Source organism: Pseudopodoces humilis, chromosome 6 (assembly GCF_049639895.1).
Source record: "Pseudopodoces humilis isolate 2021_Gansu_Grassland_sample_001 chromosome 6, ASM4963989v1, whole genome shotgun sequence".
Classification (NCBI taxonomy): Eukaryota; Metazoa; Chordata; class Aves; order Passeriformes; family Paridae; genus Pseudopodoces; species Pseudopodoces humilis.
Window position 1 is genome coordinate 63,060,655 of NC_142205.1, and position 20,285 is coordinate 63,080,939.

Sequence of the window (20,285 nt, forward strand, 5' to 3'; positions counted from 1 at the left end):
AGTCTGTAAAATATGTTTTGTACTAAAAAGATCAATCTGGTTTTTTTTCTGAGAGAAAATGAAGTGACTTGACCACCTATAACTACCTTTCTCAGACTTCTGAGAGTAGCTTTCTTAGAATTCAAATAGGAATGACAGAATGAGACCTGGAATCAGACTAAAATATAGTAACAAAAGTTGAGGTAATTAAGCATTAAACATTTGGATGTTTATTTATAGGTAACAGATTAGAGATTTGTATGATTCTTTATGGGTACAGACCTTAATCTTGTGTTTAATTTTAATTTGAAACTCTATTGATTTTGAACACATATGTTTAAAATATTTCCCATGAGATCAATACCATTAGAAAAAGACTGAGTGAATTTTATTCATTTCATTTACTTAGCATCTCTTCTTTTTAAAAATACCCTTAAATTCAGTGAATATGCACACACTTGCTTTCCAGCCAGGCTTTAATATTTACTTGTACTCATTTTTAATGGCTAAGTAGCAGATGGTAAGACTTAAAGCACCAGTCCCCTGGGGATTTAAAATAGGCAAAGATATGAGAAGAAATCAAAGAGAAAAGAGTAAAACAGATGTTGTGAAGCTGCTGCTGATGGTGAGACATGGGAGAATAAGCAGATGCCTTCCAACTTCACCAATCGGTTCTGCAAAGGTGTTGACCACTTGTGAGAGATTAGAAGATGGCATTTGTTTCTCTGAACATGGATGAAATATTTCTCTAGGCTTTGAATGTAAATTGAAAGGAAACTAGCTCACTGTCCCTTTTTCATTCCATCTTGAAACTACATTAAAAAGACTCCCACCTATAGTCCCAAATATATTTTATATCAACAAACAGACCTTGCATGCTTCTTTGGAAATTGTTTCTTCTCAAAACTGGCAGCAATTCTTTGGATCCTTAAGATTATTTTTAACCAGACCATGACTGATAAATAGCACATAATAACAAATAATTATGACAGTTTTAGCTTACTAGATGAGGATATTTTATAGATAACACAAATAAATGTGTTGGTTCCTACAAATTCCTACCTAGAATAAGAATGTATGGTTAGTTTTGGACAGTTGCTTGTTTACATCAGTGACATGTAATGTTTGGTGGTATTTAAGCCAAATCCTGAATTTATCTGAAGAATTTATTATACTAAATTAAACCAAAATATCAATGGACTTTCCAGTGGGGACACAATCTCGGTTTTGCGGATTGTGATAGATTGGCATTTAAGAAAACAAATAGAAACACCCAAGGAACTTAAAACTTCTGGAGGCTGATGGGAGTTTTTCTCCTGGACAATAACTGGCCATTTTTGAGAACTGACAGTAGTTTTGACCATTAAAATGTGAGATCAACCTGTGAACATTACTTTAAGACCTAACCTCAGGAATTTCTTTGTCTTTTTGTTTTCTGGATGTGAAAAGTAACAAAACTCTAGCCAGCTCTCGTTCTCGGCCCAAGCTATGTGGCCTGGGGGCGTCGCTGGGCTGGTCCTGCTGCAGTCCCTGGGCAGGAGATGAGACCTGCAAGACTTGCCCCAAGCCCAGGACGGGCGGGACTTTGCTGCAGCCTCCCAGGAAGCTTCTGGGGTGGCTGAAGCTTTCTCCGAGAGACTGGACTAAAACCTGACAGCATGAACACCTGCAGCTGGAGCAAAACTTTAACCCTTTTACTATCCAGATGAAATCTGCATATTTAATCTTTTTTCCAAGAAGAAGGTAAGAGAGGGTGATTAACAAGTAAAAAGACAACATAAACTATCAAAAACAGTGAAGAAAAGAATTAAGCTTCAGATGAAGAGAGAAATAAAGAAATACTTTAATAAGCTGAAATATTTTTTTTGTTAAAGCTATAGAAATAGACAATAATCTGAAAAAAAACTTCTTTAATTCATGAAAGAGTACTTTAAGAGGAATAGAGTATTGCAAAGTGCAGATTTAAGCAAATAGTAAAGTAGTTGTGATCCTATGAGATGCTAGAACAGAAAAAGAAAAATAATAGTTAAAGATCTGTGGCCCTTAAGAGGCAAAGAAAAATCTTCTGTTTCCAGATAGACTCACAGAGACAAATAAAAAAAACTTTTGCTTTTGAATAACTCATCCTTAAAATGACACTCCTAGACTCATGACACATAACACACCTCAGAGTGATGTGAAATGAGAAGAGAGAACTGATGACAGAGTTTTCCAGGCAGCTGGCATCAAAGAAATAGAAAGCCATGAAAAAAATAGTTTTCTTGTGAAAAACTCCATAAATTAGCAGAAAAAAACCTTCTTTTTCTCTACAAAGACTAATGAAAAACTATGGCAAAATCAAGACTGTTTTAACCACTAGGGGTTTTTTTGTCTCTATGTTGCCATGTGAACAAGGGAATAGTTGAGTAGTGAGGAAAAGAAAGTTTCTGGAAGTTTTATTCTGGTTTCTTACTCCTGTAGTTTTGTTAATAAACTTTCTTTATTCCTTTTAAGTTTTAATCCTGTTTTGCTCTTTTTCTAATCCATATCTCACAGAAAGAAACGAGTAAATTTTCTAGTGATTTTTTAGCTAATGCTTTAAAACCACGACACGGATCCAGAAACTCAAATGACCTCTTCCACATAATAGGAAGGTGACATCATGCTGTCATATAAGACAGTGGTCAATCTTTCATATTTCAACTGATGAAAAAGCACCTATCACTTAGACTTTGCAATATTCACAGGTAAATTCCAGGAGTTCCTCCTGTGATTTCAGTCTTTTCTAAGACTTGCCTCTTAAACTAATGCTCCATGTATATATGTAGATGGTTAGCAGTTTTAGAAAATCTTCTTGAGAAATGTATTTGCAAGATGGTGATTAGTTTTGCAGTAGGCATCATAATTTCAGTGAGAGTATTTTTCCTAAAGTCTTAAACTGTGTTTCATACTCCAAAGCATTAAATTTTCATCGTTCCATTGATTGTGAAAAAATAGACTTTCTGTGTGGTCTGTTGCAGTTCTTGTGATTTGAAAGTGAATATATTTTAAAATAATTAAACTACAGTAAACCCATTTCAATCAAGTACTTTGTACAGATATTGGTAGAAAGTTAGAAATACCAGCGGGTTAAGATGAACATATTCACCATTGCTTATAACCTGTTAACGTTTTTATCCATTATGTATTCTGAATAAATTCTAGTCAAACCACACTTTTCTTGCAACATCCATTCATAAGTATTTTTCCTAACTGCTGAAGAACTGCAATCTGTTCTATGCAACCCATAGATTGGTGAACTCTCCTTAATAATATGTTTTTGCTAGGAAGGCTTTAGGCAGAACTCAACATGGCCCATTGAGTTATATCCTTTCTGGACTCTTTAAATGTCAAATTTAAGACACATTCTAAAGCTTTGTCATTCAGTCATACACTGCGCATACAGAACAAAACTATAATAAATTTTTTATAACTTCTCTGAACTGCCATTGAACATAAATTCTGGCTTCTGACCTTTTCTGCTCCACGTATCTGCCGGTAAAGCAACATCTGCAGCAGTATTTGCATTTTTCAAATCCATAAGCTCCAAGGATCTAGTGTAACTTTACTTTGTACTCAACAAAGAGAACTTAAACAATCGATGCTTTAAGGAATATTATCACCCCGCTATAATTAGTAATTTACAATTAGCTCTACCAGTGCTACAAAAAAAGGGTACATCAGAGACAGTCTTAGGCAGCTCCACTTTTTTTTTGGAGGAGAAATTATCTTTGCAATTTACCTACTGGATGATTGTGCAGACTTCTTTGCCCTACATGACTTCAGTCAAAAAGTGTTTCAGTTGAGGTTATCAAGTCAATAAGAAATTCATAAATTCAGCTATTCATTAAAGTTTTTGAACTTTGACGTAACATCAAAAGTATTGTCTACTAAAATGTGCCTTAATATAAAGAAAACCAGCAGCAAAAAAGTCCCTCAGAACCTAGCAAAACACAGAAAACCAACCAAAAAAAATTGCAAAAATATACAAATATTCACCATGTAGTTCTATTGAATAGGGGCTAGATGCTAATGTCAGCAATAGAGTTTCCTCCAAAGTTACTGTGTTGGTAGATGCATTGCCATGGGAGTGGGGATAGCAAAATAAGACAAATGCTCTCCAAAACACAATAAATGGAAATAATCATATCCTTTGGAGGTTGTTTTTCATGGATATGTGTATATTTCTGTGAAGATGGGACATTGAATACCTGAACATAGATTCAAAAAAATCTAAAGTGCAATTGTAATATTTGTCCTCCAAAAGTGCAAGCAAAATAGGAACACAGTTGTTTCCACTGGTCTCTCAATAGACATCCTACTTGATTTTCCTTTTCTTATTTCATTTTTTATCTTCTAAATTGAGAACTTTATGTAGCATGGGTTTGCTTAGGTCTGACATATATTACCCTGGAGGTGTCTCTTATATAAATTATATAAATCTAGCATTGTAATTTTTGTCAGGAATATTAATAAGGTTGTATCTTTTAGAAATAAAAGCAGTTACTGATTTTTAGAACATGAAAGCTTTTTAGTTTTTATATTAATAAGTTCAAAATTGAATACCATTTTTCTGTGAATTTTTACTACTAGAGAATGCAAAAAGAAAACCAAACAAAACAACAACAAAAAACAAAACCAAACAAAACCAACAAAAAACAAACAAGCAAAAAAAAACCCAAAACAAATAATAAAACCTAAAATCCGACCAAAATCCCAAAACAAAGCTTTTCATTTCCGAAAGAAACTGGTCTTCTAAGCTTATGACAGCTAAATTTGTTTTTTGTCATTTCTACAAGAGTAAAATCCAGTGTCAAAACCACAATATTCTCTGCAGAAAGACAAGGATATACTTAGCTTTGTACTTATTATACAACAGAAAAAGCTAAGCAGAAAATAGGTCCAGGGTGGTTCTTTCCTTATTTTCAGTTTTTAAACTTGTGTAATGGCTGCTTATGTAGACAGCTATTTTTTAAAACTTTATGTGTCATGTTTGGGGAAAATATTTAAAGTATTAAGATGTGATTACATCTTCCCTTTCCCAAACCCCTCCAGGAAAAAGTTTCTGAATATTTATGTATCCACACCTCCCCCACTCCCTTATTTTTTTTTTTTTTCTTGTATCAGTATAAACCTAATGTATCATCACTAGATTTTTTTTGAGGGTAAAGTGCTGTTTCTGTTTTGACTATATGAACATGAAAAGATCTGTGACTCAACATCTAATAATATACATTCATGCTCAAAAAAATTTTACATGTGTATTTTTTTAAAAAATATTCAAATTATTTTCCACCTTTCTGATCCATTTTTCTGCCCAAATAGCCAATTATAATTTATTTTTATCAATATTGAGCAGTATATGCATCCTGTAGAACTCATCTTCTTCTGCTTTGCAGAAGCTAAGGCCGCAAATCTGACACTTGCTCATAGTTGCTGTGTCAACTCTGTTAATCTAATTTCATGAATAGATTTAATCAGTTGAACATATTGCAAAAAGGGAAAGTTCCTATTGATTTATAGTTAACAGGAGAAGAACATAATCCACAGAGAAAATAAAAAAAAAAATCCAGATTAAAGAGACCCATGAGGGATAGCAATTTGGTGATGTCTTGTTCTGTAATTTTGTATATGAGCACAGAGAAAACAAGAGAAAAGTAATTATTTTCTCTCATGCTGTTGTCAAAGGCATTGGCACTATTTGTCTCAGGCTCTGTTATGAAGTTAAATATTTATTTCTAAAGAAAAAAGGAAAGGTGAGAAAAGCTGTGTAAAATTAATCTTAGAACAGATTCAGCTGTCAAGCATCCTTTCCTATGTAGCCTTATGGACAGATAAGTAAAGTTCTGGCAATCTGAGTTGAGATTTCTGAGAACAGAATTACGAGGCAAAACTGAGGCTTTAATAGAGACCATACTTCATATTGTCTGAATAGATTTTATTTTGACAGGATTATTCAATCCAGAAGCATGTTTTCCCTCACAGCTGTGAACAAGGAGAGAAGTATACTTGGCTTCTCCTTTGTCTTAACTTCCCAGCTTAGATGTGAACTTTTGTTGACTTTAGTTCACTTTTCTCTCCTTTTGTGGGCAAAAATAGAGATGCTTTCAATGTAAGGTCAAGAGCATTTCTCTAGAGGCCCCAAACATCACACTCCTTTCTTATTTCCTGCTTGATCCCATCATGGCGGGGGGGGGGCCCTGGAAAGTATATTTTCTTTGCTAAAAATTGCTCTTTTGAAATTGCTCAAATTTAACACTGTAATAATGATCACATTTTCATGGTTTTAGGATGGTGAATACTGACAATTGCTCATGAATTGTATGTAGCATGTCTTACTAAAAACTTTATTGCAGAAACATCTCTACGATATTCTTCACACCTTATGCTGAGCTCCATAACTATTTCTGAGCCCTAAAACTGATAGTTTTGCGTATATCTCATATATTGTTCTATTAATATTCTGTGTTATTTTGTTCCCCATTTATTTATATTTCAGTCAGATGAAGTGTGACACTGGGGCATGATATTGATACTGTGATTCTTATCAGGACCAGTGGTAGGATGTGTGTGCATTTTTCGGTTTCTGCTATGACTATTCAAGTCTACTATATAAAATTTTAGTGACCCACTGATCTCTGAATTTGCTAGTTTGCTAACACCTTATACAAGAGCAAAGAGAAACCTCTTTTCAGGAGTCAGAGCAACGCAATGGCAGACAGTGAAACATTGCTTAAACTTCAAGAAATTGCCAAGTGGTTTAGTTCTGTCATTCCTTTTCTATTACTTTCAACACAGCTACAAAAGTTGGAATGGTTTCTTTAAGATTTACTTTAGGAAATAAGTCCATAACTGTAAAGAAAATGTTATGTTTGGCAAGTGCTTACTCTTTACAAACTTTATTATTTTGCATTTTTATTGCCCCTTGTACTCTGCAAAAGTACTAAACTTCTATACCATCTATTTTTCTTTGGTATTCAATTCTACATAATTAAATTAATAGTGTTGTGTTAAATAATACAAAGTCTTCCATCAATTTTCAAAATCTGTTGATGTCCTAAAGATTTATTTTCAGTCCCACCTAGTTAGGAAGCAAAGAAATAAATATAAACTGAATTTACTTGCAAATAGACTATTTTTATATAAGGTGGGGAAACAGAAATCTGATTATTTGTGTAATTATACAACTAATTTTTATGTAATAACTTGCTTCTGTTCTATTAAAGATACCAGTTGAAGATTATTCACTTCATCTGTCATCATTCAGTCCAACTTTTTAAGAAAACACAGTGCACTTTTTCTCCAATCCTACCTTGAATGGTCATATTATTGTAAATTGCAAAAGAAAATTTCATATATGCCACCAAGCATAGTAATCTTGCTCACTTTTGTTAAAAAATAATAATTTGTTTTAAGTTTTATAGGCAAGAATTCAGTTTATGAGATTTTTAGATTCTACAGAAAAAAAAAAGATGTCTGCTGGTTTATATTATCTATGGTGGTTGCCTATAAAAAGGTTAAATAAATTTCTCTGCCATTTTATTTACTCTGTAAAAGTCCAAGCTAAGACTTAATCTCTTTAGTTGATAAATAGATAACTGCAATGCCAGTCACAAGTTCTGAAAAGAAATTATTGCACACGACTGGTAGCTTCTTCTTTTCACCTTCCTGAGTTCCCTTCATTCCATAGTAACATTAGGGAAAATAAAAAATTGCCATTTCTGGTGTTTTTCATTGTTTACTTTTCTTCTGCACTGGAATGCAAGTGGAAAACTTTAGAGGGAGGAAAATAGAAATAAAAAAGAAAAGGAAAAGGTCCAACCTCTCACAATTCAGTAGGCAGATGGCACATCTTTTGAAGGAAGCTGGGAAATGACTTTATGGTAATGTATGGATATGGTATTAGAAACACAAAGAGGGTCTAAGGTTCTAAGAAAGGTCTGTATTATGCCAGAGACAAACACAACAAAAACTATGTCTGGAAGATGACACAAAAAAAAGAAAGGATGAGGGAAAATCCAGCAGCAGTCTGCCATCTCATAGGACTGTCGTTGCACAATATATGAAGCAATGTGACCTATTCATCCAAAATGGAGTTTGGCGATTGAGTGGAAAAACTGCCTGAAAACAGAAAGTATGGGACCTAAGGGTTCGTACCACAGAGATGGAAAAATTAAATTGTATTTTCTAAATGTTGCGTTAATAAAAAAATTGAGGAAAATATCACCTCAATTCTCATTTTTATTCAAAAGTGCATATAATTCTGCAAAAAATGTTTGAATAAAATATGAGCTATTTACATGCCAGTAGACATGGGCAAGAGTTTAAAGGATGTCAGATCCATCATCCTTTCAGACCTTAAAATAGACATATAATGTTGACTAACTGGAGGAAGTCTGAAGGAGAGCAAAACTGATCAGAGGTTCAGTTAACAAGAATTACATAAATCAATTAGTTCAGAGTTATTTTCTAAAAAGAAAATGTTGGAAAGAAGGATAGGAGTATGGAGTATGCTTAGAAGTAGATGATATCAGTTAGTAAAGGACAATTACCTTCAGAGTAACTGTTCACAGCAGGGGAGTAGTACCATCCATGAATCAGGGAAAAACTTTCAGGTGGGAAGTTAGAGTTTAAAAGAAAAAAAAACCAGAACCCCCACAAAAACCCCACAATGTAATTTAAAAAGAAAAACACAAAAAAGAAACCCAACACTCCAATGGCATTGGCAGTGAAATTTAGAGAATTCAGTGGAGCCTTGACTTTAAGGCAGTTGCAATTATGAATGACAGAGACATAGGAGAGTATCCCTTTGGACAGAAGATGCAAGTCCTCTGCAGTTCTGATAAAGGAAAAAAGCAGAAAAAAGCATGGCCTATTCACACTTATCAAGAAAAGAGTTGTGTGTCTATGAGTCTTTTCCAACCTAATTGATTCTGTATGATTCTGTGAGAAAAAAAAGTGCCCACTGAATTATTCCAAAGTAATAATATTAAAAAATTATAGTTTTCTGGAAATCCTGTTTTGTCTGACCTTTCTAGTCACAGCCTCATAATGCCATTATCACCCTTATCTTCTAAAGAGAAAAAGACTGAGAAGGTAAAAGGTGAAGCTGTGGTTTTAAGGGAGAAGAATTTCAGCTAGTTATCTTTTTCTTTAAATTTCTTTCTTACTTCATTCTTTACAATGACAATAAAACAATTTTTTATTCAGTTATACCAAGTAGAGTTTTCCATGTTTAATAAACCTATTAACTCTCATATGAAATCCACAATATGTTCCTCATTATTCGTTTGCCAAAGTAAATGGAAATAGTACTTTAAAATTTAATGCAGGGTATGTTTAATGATCTACACCATTCCTATTACTGGTTAATTCTCAAACAGTTGCATGTATAACATCTAAAATATTCAGAAGGTAAGCCACTACCATTAACAACACCAACAAAAATTCAATAAATCAGGATCCTTGATTTCATAACTTGCAGCTTTGTTTAATTACAGTTGGGTTGGGTTCACTGGGCTGAGAATGCAATTATGTGTCTTGGTGCAGCATTAGCAGGTCAGAATAAAAGGCCCCTTCTTTTTGTATCATTTACTTAAATATTCTTAATTTCTTAAATCATGAGAAAATATTTGAATATCGTCTGTTGTAGTTGGCTTATCCTAGAAAAGCCAAAAACCTTAATTTACATGTGAATGTTGTGACTGAAGGAAGAACCAACAGGCCATGGACATATATTTTAATCACATCATGAACACAGTCTAGATTGTTGGATGGATTCAGTAATATTTGTCATCTTTTACATACTAACAGAGCATTCTGTCAGTTATTCTTTATATAGTATTTCCACTGAATCATAAAAGAACAGAAATGAAAACTAACTGTTTCTGCACATTTGGAAGATGAAGCTGTAGAGAGATTCCAAAACTCATGTGTTGAGTGCTTGGAGTAGTTAACAACAGAACAGGCTTTGCTGGAAAATGAGTATGCCAATAATGGCTTTTACTGAGCACTGATAGATCAGATACTCACAGCAGATGTTCCAGGTAGGAAAATATGTCATCCAAATGAATATCAGTCATTTTTTCTCATGACTGGGCAGTGAGAAGAAATTAATTTTTCTATGCCCCAAAGAGGTAACCTAGAACTATTCTGTTTATACTGGACACCACAGCGATGAAGCCCTGTTTAGATATTGTTTAAGGGCTTCATTTAATCTTCCTTTTTGGGGGTAAAAAAAAGCTATCAGATTGAATTGCATACATTATTTATTATTTGCTGAATTTAGGAGTCTCATTATGCAGATTGAAATGATTCAAAGTTATCATAACATTTGTATGTTACACATGTGGAGATTTGATGATGACTTGGTACAGCCAAGGTTTGCTAAAGTTGATTATTTGTGATATTCATATGCCAGAATTTTTATTGGACTGTTAATGTAAGGTGATAAGCACATACTTAAAATATATGTAAATTAAGCTTGGTTTAATGAAACTTTATATACTTTAACCAAAATCAGATTAAAGTAACTGTGAAAGTAAAAACTTGATATGTCTTAGCTTTGCTTGAAACATCTACAATTGCCTTTAAATAGTTGTAGATTCTTTGCTAGGGAAGGAGAATTGATTTAATGCACAATATTTTAATGAAACTTTAATATTAGTAAACTATAAAGGGATGGCTGTGAAGGCAAAGACAAATTACCTTCTTTTAGTTTGCATGTTAAAAGCCAATTTGAAGGAAGTGTCAAGAAATTGTATTGTCTTCTGTGCTGAAAATTTTGTAATTATTTAAGTTAAAGTGAATTTTTTTTGTCTTCACATTTGGGATAGGGTAGCTATTTTGATTTCTAGTCAAATGCGATGAATTATAATTATGCTCTGTCTCAGTATAGAAAATGCTTTGAATATCCTGTATTTACTGTGACATCCACGTAAGAAAAGGAAATGTGTCATATTTCTCTTTGAAGAAACTTCATGGCAAATATGACAACTCTCCCACAAATGAAAAGATAGTCTGTTAGCTGCAACTGTGTATGGAAAATTGATGTAAAACTGACTGATATGTATTGGAAATGTGTATTTTCACACATAACCCTCTTTCTATGTCATGGCAATATGGCATAAAATATGTGGTATTTTGGCTGTTTCCTGATGGCAGCAATATCTAGTGCCTGTAAATCTGTAAATCCTAAAGAACAAGGTTAAAATTGTGAGTGAATAATGTAGAGGAAGGGAAACAAGTCAGATAGAATCATAGAATCAAAAGAATTGGCAATAAATATATTTGTGCATACATATATGTGTGTATATATATATATATGTATGTATGTATGTATATATATTTGGTTTTTTTAATTTTTGGTGGTGGACCATAAGAGATTTTTTAATGTTTAGAATTTTTTATTCTAGGAATTCAGTATAGTTTGGGTTAGGATTAAAGCTTTATTACCTTTAAAATTACTTTCAATATTTAGATAGATACTTTCAACTTTGGCTTGAGATAGACTTAATAAAAATAATAATCCTACCAATAAATACTAACAGTAACTACCAATCTAAAATTGGTAGTTTCTGAATCTAGACATTGACAAAATAGACAAGTAACTCCTAGCATTAACATCAGTGCTTTGCTTATGCATTTTTCCCTTGTATCTACTCTACATACCCATTTGGGGAAAATATGGTCATTGGTTCAGCAAGGTATTTCAGCACAAAAAATATTTTTTGTTTTACAATATGATCTTCTTATAAAGTCAATTTAAGCTTATTAACCATGAAAAGAAAGACCCCAGCATTCCAATGTAAGTAGACATTTTGCCTTTCTAAGCTATTTTAATTTTACACATATTCCATCTGCTTACAGAATCACTGCATCTTGTCAGAAAGCTCTGGTCTATCAGTATGCAGCAGGACAAAAAGGAAAGATGAATACAGCTCCAAAATATTTGATTAAATTATCTTCAGTAGAAAATACTGTCTTCTTAAGTTCCCACAGGAAAACTTTTTTTCAATTAGTTTTGATTAAATTCTGTGATGAGGGTTTTTCAAGTTAGGATGGAATCGTTTGTGGAAACTAAAAAAGAAATTTAATTCAGAAGAAATCAAAGCCTTGTGGGTTAAATACCTTTCTAAGCCTCCAGAAATCCAATTTCATGTATCTGAAGTAAACCAGATGAAAAAAATGGAAAAATCTAAGAGGATGAACAGGTGCATTAATATTTGAGCTGTTTATCCTGATTTCTCAAGGCTTTAGTGCAGAAAAGAAATGTAGTCAACCTTTTTACATCGATGAAGACGCAAAACACAGAATATAATATTGTTTTAGAAAATATTTAGAAATACTTTATATATGAGAAATTGTAGCTGTTATCATAAACACTTGTTCACCACTAAAGGTTTTGTTTGTGTTTGGTAAGTTGTATTTTATATTTAATAAAAAGAAAAAAATCTATTTGCAGATTAAGGAGAAGACAGAATCACCATTTCTATAAACTGTTTTGTTTTTTTTTTAATATTACTTTGCAACTGTAATTTATATTGTCTCCATGCTGTTTTAAGATACTTTTTTCACAAATATAATATGATGATAATAAAATGATACAGTGACCTGGTTGTGCTGAGCTCATTATAGCAAATCTAATAAACACTTTTTATAAACAATGTTATGCATATTTTGCATATTATGCATAATTGGTCAACAGAGTCTGATCAGAATCATAAAGAAGCAGGGTAATGCATGAGAAAAAAAAATACTCAAAATGTAAAATCATTACTTTAACAGAAGGCTATTGTTTTAGGAGGCCAACCATACCACTTCAGTTTACCTCTTTTATTTGGTACTTTATTTGTAGAGTGGTTTTGTTTTTACAAACACTTTATTTGTTAGGTTTTGTGCCTCCAGAGAAGTCCTTAAGTTCTGGAATTCAGGGTTTTTTTCATTTGTTTTGTTTAGTTTCTACAATAAATTGTTTGGATGTGTGGTCCTTCGATGTGAAGGGCACTCAGTTTATTTTTAAATGTAAAAGAAAATAAATCCCTAAGGTAGGACTTTCCATACTAAATATTAGTGTTGTGTGTGTTATTTATATTTCAGCTGTGCACATATTATTCCAGATATTGGCCTAAAACAACACCGAGTTCTTTGCCTTCTTCCTAAAAATTTGCACCTTAGTGACATGTTTGTACACAGTGTTAGGCCTTTTGAAGTCATTGGAGCATGCCACCTGCATAAAGATGTGTTTGGTTGCACAGTTAAAGCCTTAACCTGTAAATATTCACATCATCCAATCTGTATTCATGCAAAAGATAATGTTATGTTTATAAAAAATCAGTAGTGAAAGCAAAAATTCAGCTAGAGAATAAATTCTGTAATAAGCCCAGTAAAAGATGAAAATAAGTTGCTGGAAAGTCGGCTGAAGCAGGTGTACCTGGCAATGAGAAACAGACTTCCTGCCTAGGAGATTGTTACCTGTACTGCAAAAACTCTTAGAAGATTCATGAGGACTTCATGCTTCATATTTTCATTGATATATCAACAATGTCTAAAAACTCTATTCCCTTAACACTGTTAAACTAGAGAGAGAGAGAAATGAAATTATTGGATAGTTTGTCTGTGCACTGGGTTTTTTTTTCTATGTCAATGTGTATTACTATGAATACATTTTAAGGTTTTTCCCATGGTTAGCCTTGTAGAAAAGTGTAGGAAACCCTTAACATCTATTTCTAGTAAAAAAGATCATTTGACCTCGAAATCTGTACACATGTCCACAAATTTTGATTTGTCTGTTCAGCCAAGAACACAGCAAAGGCCCGGGCAAATTAAAGGTTAATCCCTCATCTAAAGTGCAGAAGTGTTTCCTCGGGCCTGCAGGTGGGAGATGAATATGCTAATGGGGCAAGCCTGACTCTGCAGTGATTTGCAGGTGAAAATGTAACTAGTGATAATTAAAGGCTAATTACTTTTAGCTAGCAAGTGGGAACCAGGTGCTCTAAAGCGAAAGAGGAAGATTTTATTTTGTGCTGTTAAGACTTTTGGAGGGCAAAAATAAAAACTGACTATGATTGTATTTCTTTTCTCTTGCCTTGAATTTTTTTGGTTTAGTAAGGTAGAGGGCAGAAATGAAATTGCTAAGTGTAACATGCAGTTTTCATAGGTTTTGGGGGGTGATTTTTATTTATTTTTATCTTTTTTTTTTTTTTTTCCCTTAAGAGATGGCCGAGTTAGGCAGGTATTCTGGAAATGTTTTTTGCTGTTTAGATGGTAGTAAGTATTGTCAACACACACAATGTGTCTTGTTTCAAAGCCTATTTTAAAAACAGCTCCTTCTGAGATGTGCACTAAAAAAAAAATCTCTTTTAAAAGTTTCCCTCAAGCATTGCTTTCAAAAGCACCCCCAAGAGTGAGCACTCAGACAGATTAGAGTGTTAGAGCTTCCCACATATTTTATCTTGCCTTTATGGCAGTATGCATTAACTTTCCTAGTTAGTCTTCCCTTTGAAGGCCCATGTATCCAAGGAAGTTCAGGCATGTACACCCACATTCCTTTCCTATTTTTCAAGACAGCCTGGTTACCATCATAAGGAGCCTCATGAAGATATTTCTGTGTTAGATGAGGTGCCATATCACTTATCTGGGAAGTAAACAACTCAGCATCACAAAGGAGTAAATATAACTCTTTTGGTGACTGTTTGGCATACCTACTCTTTGTACCACTCATGCACTGTATATTTTACAGTATCTTAACAATTTAAAAAAAAAAAAAAAATCAATTTTCTGTTTAGAGAGTTATATGCCCTTATTTACTGCTTGTGTCTACATATCCTGATAATTCATGAATAGTGGGTGATGAATCTACAAACTCATTTCCTTAATGAACTTCATTTTTCTTGTAACAAACTGGGGTTGCAGTCACTCAGACCACCACAGGTGTTATCTACAATAAGCCCATAGGCTTTGCCATCACTCAGTAGATCTGTACTCAGGCTCTAAGTTATTTATAATATCTATATGGTTGTTGATCCTTTTCTTGGGCAGGTTTTAGAGGTACTAAAACGTTAAAGTACTTACTAGGTAAGTAGCTGATTTATGTTCAAGACATACATTTTTATTTGTGGCATTCTTTGGCTATGTTATCCTTTTTACCTGGTTTGTAGGCATGTTCTGCTTACATCAAATTTAATACAGACAGAAGAAAGATCAGTGGTACTAGTATTTAATTTTTAGGCAATAATTTGGACATAAATATATTCTTGTGAGCCAGGAAGTGTGAGAATTTCCCCAGGTCAGAAAAATCAGATTTGAACTGAAATGAGTAGGGAGATACCTTGATCTCACTTTCCATATTAGCATCTTAAAAGCTATCAGCAGCCAATTTGTATTTAAAAAACAATTATCCCCAAATAAGTAATTTATTTTAACTCTTCAGCTTAAGTTTTCTTTTAAAAGACTTTTGTGTATTTGATTGAGTGGAACTGCAGACTGTCCAGTTACCAGCTGCAGGTCTAGGGGGAGGCTCCTTCAGAGGTCAGTTCAATTTCCAGAAAGTTTGTTGTCTTGTAATAATAGGGAGACCTTTAGGGGCAATTGGCTAGGACAAACTTGGGCAGCAAAAGCCTTTGTGGGCAGGCAGGTAGGCCAGTTAGTCTTCTTGGTTTTGCTTTTAAAATGTCAAGAGAATTGATGTGTCCTTTTGAACATTTTTATTCTACTGCATCAGCGTCTTTTGCACAAAAATGTTCCACTAGTGCATTTTCTTTTAAAAATATATATATATATTTGATCTAGTTGTAATTCTGATTTCCTTTAGGAAGTGATCATATGTTCTTCTAACTGTACTTCAAGATGAAGGGAATTATAAAGAGACTTTCATTTTTACAGATGAGTATGTAAATTGAGTGCTAGAATCCAATATTTTATAATTACATCGATCACTAATTCTGATGTAGTTTTTTTCCTGAAAATCTCTCCTGAGGTATTTTGCAGAAAGGAGGATAAAAAAAACATTTGTTAAAAGAAGCAGCATAGTTAGTAGAAAGGATAGTTTATATTTGCATTTGCTTATTAAAACATTGAAACAATCAGGTCAAATGGGCCCACAGACTGCAAGGAGGACATCAATTACCTTCTTCATATCGTAAATACCTTACTCTATAAAGTGCAATTGCTGTATTTAGTAAAGCAAATTATGAATAAACGTGTTTTGTGAAAAATTAACACCATTCTTCAGCAGCTCAGAATCTCAGATGAAAGTTTTATCTTGTCCTAAAGATATGTTTTATTAGTTTCTTCCATCCCCCTCTTTTTGGACCCCTTATCTCTGGAAACACCGATGAGAAGAAAAAGAATAGGTGTTTATTTCTCACTAGCATTCTGTTTAGTAAATAATGAGTCAAATAGCTATTCATCCACAATTTCTCAAATCTGCTTTATATAACAAGACGTGGCCTGTTACTGAATTCCCCAGAGCAAGAACTCTCCCACGGTCCCTGAATTTGTGCTTGATGCCTTTGCACCCACTGGACTGATAGTCAGGAATGTCTATAATTTTACATTTTTAAAATTTCTTTAGAGCCATTTAAGATGTGTGAATTTTCATCCTCTCTTGTTTTGCTCTAGCATAGTCTTATTGGGATTTCTGTTTCAGGATGATACCTTCTTGGCTTAGATAATCTTTTGCAATTATATTTTAGCTCTTTTTATTCTATAGTATCTCCCTCCTTCCCACCTCTCATTTCCTTGGGGATTGCTTATCTTTGATATGTGCATGAAGAGCATGTAATGAGCAAAACTGAAAGAGTTGGAAATAATTTTAAGAAATATTTTTTCGTGCTGTAGTAAAGTTAACAAAATTCAAATATATTAGTGTAGCGTAGTGTTATGGAAATAAAACTAATAGCAATAAAGAAACTAATAAATAACTGTTTTCATTTTATCAGCTAATATTCAGAAAATCTTATGGACAGAAAGCTTTCTTCTTCCGCTGAATTGTATGGATGTCCTTGAATTTCACTGATACTGAAAAACTAGTTTATCACACCTCAGTAAGTCCCTTATGTCCTTGTTTTCCAACAGTGATAACTTAATTTTTTCAGTGAAGTGGTGGAAAATGCAACATTTCACAAAACAAATTGTAGCAGAAAATAGAAAGAAATAGAGGGGATCTTTTCTTTGACTTCTTTAAATTTTTTTAGTGATTGCTGTTTAAAAAAGAACACTGAAATTTGAAGAGGGTTCTTTTGGTTTTGTTTGATATTTTTTATACTCTTGTAAGGGTAGAAAGGGAGAAATAAGCTTTGGCAATTTAGTAGGTGGCTCGCAGAGCTCAGTTGGACTGATTAAAACAGCAATATGGGGCTAGAGAAAGGGAAGAACTGTTCTCTAATAATATGATTTTGTCATTCCTTGATTTAAGTTTGGTAAAACTTTTGAAATAATCCCATTAGGCAGCTGTATCAGCAGCATTCTTGCAGCCTGTGTCATGTGTGTGCAGAATGTCCTGTAAAGCAGTCAGATGTGAGGAGTTTATCAGACTGAGAGGAAGATACATCTAGATACTGCGGCTAGATAGAGATGCAACTTCGATAGCTGGTGTGGGCTGTGCATTTACCATCTCTCGCCCAGAACTTTTATAGGCAAATTATGTAGGTGCATGCAGGAGAAAGAGAGAGACCTTGATCATAAGGAAGGAAGGCAGGAAGGCAGGAAGGCAGGCAGGCAGGCAGGAAGGCAGGAAGGCAGGAAGGCAGGCAGGCAGGCAGGCAGGAAGGAAGGAAGGAAGGAAGGAAGGAAGGAAGGAAGGAAGGCAGGCAGGAAGGAAGTGGCGGAAGGAAGGAAGGAAGTGGCGGAAGGAAGTGGCGGAAGGAAGTGGGGGAAGGAAGTGGCGGAAGGAAGGAAGGAAGTGGCGGAAGGAAGTGGCGGAAGGAAGTGGCGGAAGGAAGGAAGTGGCGGAAGGAAGTGGCGGAAGGAAGTGGCGGAAGGAAGTGGCGGAAGGAAGTGGCGGAAGGAAGGAAGTGGTGGAAGGAAGGAAGTGGCGGAAGGAAGGAAGTGGCGGAAGGAAGTGGCGGAAGGAAGTGGCGGAAGGAAGTGGCGGAAGGAAGGAAGGAAGGAAGGAAGGAAGGAAGTGGCGGAAGGAAGGAAGTGGCGGAAGGAAGTGGCGGAAGGAAGGAAGTGGCGGAAGGAAGGAAGGAAGTGGCGGAAGGAAGTGGCGGAAGGAAGTGGCGGAAGGAAGTGGCGGAAGGAAGTGGTGGAAGGAAGTGGCGGAAGGAAGGAAGTGGCGGAAGGAAGTGGCGGAAGGAAGTGGCGGAAGGAAGGAAGTGGCGGAAGGAAGGAAGGAAGGAAGTGGCGGAAGGAAGGAAGGAAGGAAGGAAGGAAGGAAGGATGGAAGGAAGGAAGGAAGGAAGGAAGGAAGGAAGGAAGGAAGGAAGGAAGGAAGGAAGGAAGGAAGGAAGGAAGGAAGGAAGGAAGGAAGGAAGGAAGGAAGGAAGGAAGGAAGGAAGGAAGGAAGGAAGGAAGGAAGGAAGTGGCGGAAGGAAGTAGCGGAAGGAAGTGGCGGAAGGAAGGGAGGGAGGGAGGGAGGGAAGAGGTAAAAAAATCCCTCAGTTTTTGACAGTGGTGGATCTGTTTTGGAGCTGGGTGGCGCTGGCTCTGCTCAACATGGGACACCTCCTGGTCCCTTCTTCCAGAGGTCACCCCTACAGTCGTCCCCCCTGCACCAAAACCTTGTCAAGTAAATCAGATACCATAGATAATAAGCTTGAAAAAAAAACAAAACCCAAAAAAACAGCTTCTTTGAACGATTAATTTCTTGTGTTTATGAGGTGTATCAAATAGATGTCAACTTGACAGGGACAAGCTTTGCACCATGCAGTGGTATTGTATGCCTGACTTGGCTGGTGTGCTGCAGTGGGACACTCATTTACATGGCCGATCAGGTACCTAGAGGAAAAACTATCCAGTCCATGCAGATCAGGGTGACTTTATTAATAAGAAGACAAAATGAAGACAAATAAAGAGTATCACATTTGTATAGCCTCAGATTGGCTTACAAATCCTTGAATGGTCCTTCATTAAGAAAATTTTCTCAAAATAATAAAATTTGCATCAATAAAATTATTTTAGAAGCATAAAAATTAGTCTGAATTTGTGTTGCTTTTAATCTGGAAAACTTTAGACACAACCAAAAAACTTTTCTGTGTCAACGAGTATGAAACAGGGGTGAGTGGTTTTTAATACAGGCTTTAGTAATGCTGCTATCTTTTTGTTTTTCAGTCATGTAATGCAATGTATTTTGAGTTATCTTCTATTTGTCTGTGACCACCTATATGTGGGAGAACATTTTCCTTCTTTCATGACAAGTAGCATAAATTAGTCACTCAAACCTAAGCAGAGCTTGACTGCTGCACTATAAACCCACAAAGCTGTGCACAAGCTGATGGGTGAGAGGAAGAACATAATGTTCCCTGAACAAGGAAAGATTTAAGAATGTCAGGTTTCTGAGGTCTCAGGAGCAACTCACATAAGCAGGATACTTAAATAGCTCCCTAACCTTCTCTGCAGCTTCTTTGCCCTCGGGGCAGTACATGAAGGTGTGGGAGCAAACTTGTGTTGCAGATACGGCGTGGTCAGAGCCCCACTGAACCTGCTGCCCAATGGCACATTTTTTTCAACATGGCATTACAAGGTCAGGTTGGTGTGTTTGGAAGAAAAGCAGCAAACCTGTTGTGTGTGTTCACAAGACTCGGGGTTGCCCAGTGAATGCTGACATTGATCTCTTTTGTGTTTACACTGTCTGCTGCTTTAGATACTGACACTCACAGACTCCCCACGTGGTCTTTGTTGCAGAGAGGTTGGAACTCACCAGTAGTGGCAGATGATGTCTTTTCCACATTTCCCTAGGTTATCCCTGTTCCCCAAGGTCTCCATCCCTTGCACATGTTCCCAAAGGACTTGTCAACAAACAAAGCCAACCAAACCTACCACAAACAAACAACCCTCCCAATATGTTTGCAGAATTTAGGCAATAGAAAAGGGGAGGTGAAAAGTGTTTTTATTGGTGTAGCCACACGCTTCTAAAATTTTTCACATTTGAAGTTGCAGTTTGTAGCAAAAGAGTGAAAATATTTTTTATTTATTTGAGCTATACCAGCTAACCCCCAGAAAGCTGTGAGCATTAGAAAGTGATGTCAATGTTTTTTATACATAACTTTTATTTCTAATTGATTCGAATGAAATAATCTTTTACTTCTAGGACATGAGAAACCACTGTCATTTATTTCAGTGAATTC